This window comes from Egretta garzetta, unplaced genomic scaffold (assembly GCF_000687185.1).
Source record: "Egretta garzetta isolate BGI_Z169 unplaced genomic scaffold, ASM68718v1 scaffold59, whole genome shotgun sequence".
NCBI classification, from domain to species: Eukaryota; Metazoa; Chordata; class Aves; order Pelecaniformes; family Ardeidae; genus Egretta; species Egretta garzetta.
The window spans coordinates 90967-97348 of record NW_009267230.1 but is presented as its reverse complement, the minus strand read 5'-3'; the positions used below and the strand labels follow the sequence as shown (position 1 = coordinate 97348).

Sequence of the window (6382 nt, the reverse complement as noted above, 5' to 3'; positions counted from 1 at the left end):
CCAGTTAGGCACTTAGTATCACCAGTGCCAAAGGAAAACTCATGGCCTGGAAATCCTAGCCCTGATGTTGATCTGTTAATGGAAGCCCCCTTGCCTGAAGGGGCAAAAAGGATATTTATATGGACTGAGCTTCAGCCTCCAGACATGGAGGGTGCTCTTTCTGCAGAGTCTCTAGGTCACTGAAGAGGCGCCCCTGGAACATGTCCTCTCTGCTGACTCCAATCTCCCCGAGTACCTCAGTGTGTGGTCCTAAAGCCTGGTAGTGCGAGTGCCCCTTTTTTTTTGTTGTTGTTGCATAGGAAACTTTTGGTAATTCTCAGAAGAATCTGGACAATGATATAAAATTCCTCAAGTCTCACATGCTTCTGCGTACTCTGTTTTCAGGATGCTTTCTTGCAAAGATAACTTCTCATGGGGAGAGAGCCATCCTTGTTGCTGGGTGGAACCCCCTCCCCCCAAAAAACTGGAAACAAACTAGATAGTGCTGCAAGCATGCAAATGAATTGGGCCAGAGATAATTTAATTTCTACCCTGTTTCAATGGTTTTAAATGCTTGTAGTGATACAGATGTTAAGTTTCAGAATATTTTGTGGTTGGTCATATGTCACTTTTGGTCCAGTCAGCGTTAGAACTTGAGGCAGAGAAAGGTGATGCCAACTGTCTAGAGATAAGTGATGGGAGAAATAGGAGAAAAAGCCAGGTTTTCTCACTTTATTAGATTTTGTTGTCCTGTTGGATTAGATATCAAAACTGAACTCCAGGATCATGGTGAGGAATGCGGGGGTTTCCCATCGAAGTGGAGGAGTGGCTGCAGAGCTGGGAATCTTCAGGCTCCGCATGGACGTGAGCAGCTGGGTGCACCCCACCGTTCAAAATGCAAATAGACCTCTGTGATGGGTAGAGTTCAGTGCGGTGGCTGCGCTTCAGTAGCTGCTTGAGTGGCTCACTGTGCTCTGCTGAGACCCAGTGGCATGCATGTTTTCAGACAGTCTTATCTTTTCCAATATCTCTTAATGATTTCCCTCCCTTGCTCTCTCCTGCCCTCCTGAATGGTCTGTTTGGGGTTGCCACCTCCACCCCCAGGCTTTACTGTAGCAATATTGTACTTGCAGAGGTGACCTCTGTTGAGCAGAAATGGGCTTGCTGGCATTTTGTCAAGCCATGCTTGAGACCTTCAGTTTGCTGTATTTTAAACTGGGTAGACCTTTGAGGCTGGCTCAGACTGTAGAACTGGGCAGTTGCCCTTGTACGTGTTTGGATGATGGGATTACACAGTAGTGGTCTGTTCTTGGGGGGAACAGACTCTGGTTTATCTCACATAAGGCACTTGAAGGAGAGAAAAGAACCTCAGTCATAACAGACCTTCAGACTTCCTGCTGTTGACTTTTCATAGAATCATAGAATGTTTTGGGTTGGAAGGGGCCCCTAGAGGTCATCTAGTCCAACAGTCATGTGGGATCTTCTGTGCTGCTAGTGAGTGTAGGAAGCAGTTAATTTTGCTGCTTAGCTCTTTTCAGTGGACTACCATGTTAATTTTGGGTATCTTTGGGTATTACATTTTCAGTATTCATAGTTAATCAAACTAGTGACTTAATTATGGGTTTGGTAATACCCAGCTTCTAAGTACTGGGTCGCAATCCCTCAGTACAACTGGGTGTCATGTGATGGACATTCCTAAGGAAGCAGAAGCTAGTTGGCAATGTTGGCTTGAGCACAGCAATGAGGGTGGTGCTCACCCTCTTCACCAAACACTTTATTCTTGGTAATTCCTCCAGCGTTCTCCTTTGTACAGTCAAGCCAGCCAGGGGGAATTGCTAGTGCTCTCCTTGGGTGTTCTGGGATTGCTGTAAAAATGTGAGTCCATTTGTTTGGTCCCCTCATCAGTGCTGCTGGTGTTAGTCCAAGGTGATTAAATTACCAAAGAATAGTTAAGAGGTGTTTGTTCCTAGTCTCAGTTGTTCATTTTCCACATAGATCCATTTTTAAGATTCCTTGCAGGAGTGCCCAGTGATCTTACTAGACTTAGTCTGTCCACACAGGTTACACTCACATTGTGGGTGATTTGTGACTCCCTTAATGACAGGGACTCCTGAACTTCATTATGGGGATATATTTGCTGCCTCCATTTCAGGTCTTTGGCAGCTTTTTGTATCTTAAGGATTAAGATGCTTAGGTATTAGTTATTCTCCAGAATTTCATCCTCTCCCTTCACCTGAGTGCTTGCTTTGTATATAGCTTGCAGCTGCAGAGTTAACAGACTAAAGTAGTGATCCAGCCATGTGGAGTGGTGGTTTGGTGTCTTAATTTCTGCCCTTCAGCTGAGAGGTGCTTACTGACCTTGTCAACTGATGTCCCTTACCTGGTGCCGATGTGAAGTAAAGCAGGCTTGCTGAGACCCTGCATGGTCATCTCTTCTGATTGTTAGCAAGAAGGGAAGAACAGATGGGTTGTTGGTTGCTGCACCTCAGCAAAGCAGCCGTATCTCTCAGCAGCCATGTGGGAGCTCTCGGATCTGTTTCTGGTGGTCTCATACCCTTATTTTTCCATAAATGCACTTTTCCAAGGTGTCTGAGAGGTTCTTAATTAGCTTCTGTCACAATTGCTGCTATGACAAAACTATTGAACTGGGGTGCAGCTCTTGCAGAGCTGTGCGTGATGCGGATGGAGCTGATCTCTGCCTGGACTCCCATGCTGGCCAGGCGCACGCTTAAACCAAGTGAAAATCCCCATGTGCACCACTGGCCACCCCACAGCCAGAGCCTGTGGTGTGACCTCAATTTAAAGTGCATTTCTGAGTGTTGCAGTGCCTTCAGTAACTTAATGGAAAGTTTCTGAAGCACAGACACCAGGAATTTGTCCACATTGCAGACAAGGCAAAGTGGAAAGGAGAACATAGCCACATCTTGTTTGAGGGGATGCCCTGTGTCTGCTCTGCCTTGCCTCTGCAAGCGGGCGCTTTGGTGTGTGGTGAGCGTGGGCAGGGGGGCACGAGAGGAAAGGTGAAAGCCCAACAGTGTTTGGTATTGTTCTCAGGACTTCTGAGGAATTTAAAACGGGGGATACTTATTCATTGCTCAGGAGGTTCTTGTGAAAGGGCTTAATTAGAAACATTTTCAGAGAGATCAAGTAGGTATGCCTCTCATTCTTCTTTCTCCATGTTAATTTTCAAGGATTTAAATTAGGATGTGTCTTTTTGCTTGTGATGCTGGGTTTCTTTATCAAAACCATGTGGTACTTGGCTAATTAAATTAATGCTCTTGAGTGCCATTTTCTAACAGCCTTTCCCTCTAATATCCTGCTGGGAGCGGTATGGTCTAAGAAATTGCACACAAATCTAAGACAGGGTTGGCAGAGTTGAGAGGACCTGGACTGCCTGACCACTTCTGTACCCAAACAACCAGCAAGTAAAACACTTGATTGTATACAAATTCGGGTCATTGGACTGAAACCGAGAGGGTGTGTAAAAAAAAAAACCCTTGCAACATAGTGCAATGTCTCTGTAGTCCTAGATGTTGGTTCTCTGACATCAGAACAAAGATCTAGGAGTCAATATGTTGTTTTCTTAGGAACTGCTTTTCTAGATGCCCTTATTAAAAGGGAAAAATTCAGGTGCTGAATCTTAAAATCTCATTAAACTTGTACTTTTTATTTGCCCATTCACCTGGTCTCCTTTCCTTTTCAAGGCCTCCCACTGTCTCAGGGTATATAAATCACTATGACTCATCCAAATACTACCGAAATGGACCAACCAGAGGTTAATGTGTGCCTTCCTCTTCTGGTACCTTGATCTTTGTAAAGTTATCTCACAAACTCGTCACTGTCTTAGGGCTGGGTACACGCATTGTCTTTTTCTAAATGTACATGTTGAAGTTGTAACAGGTTTGTACTGTTACTCGTGACTTGTTCCATTTGTTTTGGGATGTGGTGCAGACACGAATCAATGCACTGGTTTGTCTTGGGTTCAGTCTTACCTGTGACATCTGTCAGTGCTTGCTTGTATGTTAATGTGTAGACAAACGCTGGATCTTCCCCATTGCCTATGATGTACGTGTACATGATGCACAAACTACACAAGGCATTTTAAAATGTTGCCTGAGGGTAGGATGTCTTACAGTGAACTGTTTTTAATGCTTTTTTTCCAAATATATTTAATAAGATCCAAAGCCTTGGAAAGAAAAAAAAAAAAAAACCAGAACAGGACTTGCTGATACTTGCTGACTTCTGTTCTGAATGCAGGGTCTGAAGTTTGGTAACAACTCTTGCAATTTAACAGAACCTTTCTCAGCTTCCTGTTTCTGTTGTGAGTGGGGTCAGGAACAGCACTGCATGCTGAACTATCGCAGGAGCTGTCAAGTGAGGTAGTAACAGCTCTCTTTAAATGTTGCAGACCGCCTTTTTAACTGTAAGGTAAATCTGATCAAAATTACTGATGCAGCTTGCAAATGGAGCAGCGGGAACTGCAGAGAGCCTGTGACACCGGCCTGCTGCACATGGGGCTCAGTGTTCAGAGTTACCTTGTAGATTGTTTCTCCTCTCTGAAAAGTGGTTGGTTTTTTTTCCAATACAAAGACATTACACGTTTGGCTTTGTTTTCTGAGTTGGCAAAGGATATCTTTGTTCTTAAATCTCAAACTGACATCTGGAATTTGGGCTGTTTCTGCTTCTTTACGCAGATAGCAGAGGATGGTGTGATTGAAACAGGATGTCCTTTCCCAGCTGTAAGGTTAATTTGATCATAAGAGCATGGAAACAGGAACGCTTCTTCACTTGCCCTGGGCTTTAATGGGCACGCATGTCCATAATTAACTGAAGCACAGTACTGCATTCTGTTGATCCATGAGGCTACCTTTGTTTTTAGAATCAGCACTCTTAGTCAGCGTATTGACACTCATACACAGTTAAGGAGCTCTCATGTGTGTGTATTTCCTGTGATAGCTGTTCTCTCTGTACCCCAGTACAGACTTCATCTGGAGTTCTAATTTTAGCTCTTGCTAACTTCAGAGTTTCTTCAAATTCAGTAAGGTCCTGTTTTTATCAATTTTCAGAGCAGCACAGATTGGTTTAACTTTGCACTTTCCTCTTCTCCCATTTCTTCCTAGTTCACCTTTAACAATCAGTTCAAAGCTGCTTGCCTAGTCTGAAAAATACGGAGTCATAATAAAACCTCTGTGCTTTTACCATAAACTTCAGTGGCTGGCCGGCTGCCTCAGAAGTGTGGAGGCTCCGCTCCTGCACAGTCTGCAGATGCTGAAATTCTCTCACATCTGTATTGTATGGTGGATGTCAGCAGATCCGGGAATAGAGGTGCTCTGTGCCTGCACCCAGTGTGTTTGTTAAACTGGTCAGTGGTGGTTTAATCAATCAGAGAACTGCTGTCTTTGGATGCTACTCAATGTCAGAACTAAAGATTTGATTGAGGGCAAAACCAGGTGGCTGCCTCACTGACTTGATCCCATTTAAAGACTTTCTCCACAGATTTTTTTTTTTGTCTTTTGCATATTTGGTGGATTATGAAAAAACTGTGCTATAGTAGTGCTCCGAGCTAAACTCTAACCCTGTGCTCAAAAGGCAAAAGTTATTATAATGATCTTTGGCCAGCAGTAATGCCAAAGGCTGGCTACGCTTGGACGTGAGCTGGTAATGGAGCGTTTGAGCAATGGAAGCCTTGAGGGTTTGCTCCATCATGCCTTATGCTTATGCAACTGCAGATTAGTTGGTCTTGGAACTTGTGAAACTGCTGCTCATCCCTCTTCAGATGAGATGAGATGGCAGGGGGAAAGACCGGTTTCCACAGTGGTCACTCAGCCTCCCCCTCATCATTCAAGGTTACCAACGCGCTTGTCTCTGTTTCCGTGATTGACTGCCATTAGTGTGCTTTACAGCCACCCCCAGCCACCTCCACGTGCTTCCTGCCGGCATGGTGGAGTGGAAGGGCCTTGTCTGCAGCTCTCTCCACCTGGGTGGCTGTGGAATCGGCACGAGCTGTACGTGCAGGGGTGTAACAGGCCAGCTGGGATTTACAGCTTCGGTTGGCTGCTCCGGGCTTCTCTCGCAGTGCAGGTATGATTGTGGGACCCTTACGAAAAGGTCTGGATGAGTAACTTCCAACGGGCTCTGTCACTCTTGTTCAAAATGCTTTGTCTCCATTCTCAGCCTCTCGTCCCAGCCTCTCTCCCATCTTGCCCCTCAGGACTCGAGCAAGTTCCCTGTCCTTTCTTAGCTCACTAGTTCAGGCACCCGTTCTGCAAAGCCCGGGGGCACCCGTTTAAGCCTGACTGCAGTTCACTGGCTTAGGCAGTAGCTTGCTGAACTGGGGCCTTGCTCACAGTCTCCCTGTTCACTAGACAGCCTTGGATGTCTCCCTGGATTCATATCCCCTTTT

General features: G+C 45.2%; 1 long non-coding RNA gene across 1 annotated transcript; it reads left to right on the top strand.

Moving 5' to 3' along the window:
- The first annotated feature begins 6 nt into the window (after nucleotides 1–6).
- On the top strand, nucleotides 7–5163 carry LOC118453169. Its single transcript, XR_004843106.1, has 2 exons — nucleotides 7–284; nucleotides 321–5163. It is a non-coding gene; the product is annotated as an uncharacterized LOC118453169 (long non-coding RNA).
- Nucleotides 5164–6382: the final 1219 nt, after the last annotated feature.